This window comes from Aplysia californica, unplaced genomic scaffold, assembly GCF_000002075.1.
Source record: "Aplysia californica isolate F4 #8 unplaced genomic scaffold, AplCal3.0 scaffold00286, whole genome shotgun sequence".
In the NCBI taxonomy this organism is placed as follows: domain Eukaryota; kingdom Metazoa; phylum Mollusca; class Gastropoda; order Aplysiida; family Aplysiidae; genus Aplysia; species Aplysia californica.
This window is the reverse complement of record NW_004797556.1, coordinates 129218-130931: the sequence shown is the minus strand read 5'-3', so window position 1 is coordinate 130931 and position 1714 is coordinate 129218. Positions and strand designations below refer to the sequence as shown.

The following is a 1714-nucleotide window of genomic DNA, read 5'->3' as shown; positions in this document are numbered from 1 at the left end:
AGAGAGAGAGAGAGAGAGAACATTTGGATATTAATTGTTCTTATGTATTTTTCAGGGGGGGGGGATTGTTGCTGTTGGGTTTTTTAAAAGAATAAAAGCGGGAATATAACAATGAGGGTGAGAACAATCGTTGTGTGGTAATGTTGGTTTGTGGAGGGGGTGGGGGGGTGGTGGTGTCCGGAGAGACCGGGTTTAGTTTTATTGCTTGTTTACTTTTTTACGTCCGCGTAAAAAAAAATCCGCTCTTATGTATTAATTTGTCAATGAGCACGTAACTTTGTACCACACAAATTTTACAAAAAATTCTGGACCCATTTATAAAGGTGTTTCTACATTTGAAAGCCTGCCGGTCAATATCAGTCATATGAAGGAAATTTCAAAACTGAGTTAAAATTATTTTAAAAAACTATCACCTTTTCCGTACAATTTAAAACAAGAATGAAGTACATGTATACATGACCTTATTTGACGAAAATGCAGAACTTTTAATGGTGCGAGTTGAGGAAACACGAAAAGGAGAAAATGGCCTCCGAAGTTGAGCAACACGTTTTCATAGCAACAGGGGTCTTAGAATTGAGATAGAGACTTGAAATTTAGCCGTTATTTTGGCTATACCACTACACGGTAACGTACAGAAGTAGAAAACTATTCATTTACAGAAAAAAACCTCATTGACAAAACAAAATTTTCACGAGAATGGACTTAGGGTGAAATGCAACAAAATATTAGCATTACACTTGATACCAGATACTGAATTTTTTAAATAGCTGTATGTCCAATTCATCTTTAAAAAAAAAAAAATGCCTATGTCTCCTTAGAATGTTGGTACCTTACGTTTACCTCTCAGTCAATGTTTAAGAGAATGGCAGCTGTTTCAATTTGACATAATCAAATATTGCTGAAGTCGCTAACTGGCTGCAACCCCATGTTTGACAGATAATAAAAGAGTATCAAGTGTGCCAAACATCTCTACAGAGTACAATCGGTATAACAAAGAAATGAAGCCTAATTTTTTTCAAGACTGTGAGATCATTACAAATCGGTATTTTATTGCCTCAAACACGATGATCTGTCATTATTTCAATAAAAACACCGAGCGTTGTCACGGCCGGCGCCACATTAGCCCCCGCGGAGAGCGATCGGCTCTATACTGTAGTGTACAGAGTGCTCCCCGAAGATTCGCGGAAGGATTCATGCAAAGTGATTCCAAGCCGATGACTTTATTTTAATAGAAAAAGAACTGTTCTTTCTAATGATACTTTTTTAGCCGGTATTTTACACATTTCTTCTTTAAAAAGATTTTTGATAACATAGACGCTTTTTTTTAAGGTCTTCTATCCAAAACGCCAAAGGCCAAATAAATAAATAAATAAATAAATAACAAACTTAAGAAAGACGCCTTGCAAAAGATTCTCAGATGACTCGGAGCCAGTTAAGATCATAATGTTAAGTCATCAAATCGAGTAGACTTGGCGGCCCACCTTTAACACTTTAACACTTACCTCCCTATAATGTTAAGTCATCAAATCGAGTAGACTTGGCGACCCACCTTTAACACTTTAACACTTATCTCCCTATATTGTTCTTTGTTAATAGATGTATTGCATTTAGTCCTCCTACGGTACATAATCTCACTCGTGAGAAGAGATAAGATTGTTGCTACTCACCTGCGAGGATGTGGCATAGGCTGTAGAGCAGTCCACTGGGAGGTATT

General features: G+C 37.0%; 1 protein-coding gene across 1 annotated transcript in view; it reads left to right on the top strand.

Moving 5' to 3' along the window:
* The window catches only part of LOC101860505 (alpha-(1,3)-fucosyltransferase fut-6), a 26609-nt gene that overhangs the window by 16502 nt on the left and 8393 nt on the right, over window positions 1-1714 (top strand). The window lies entirely within an intron of this gene.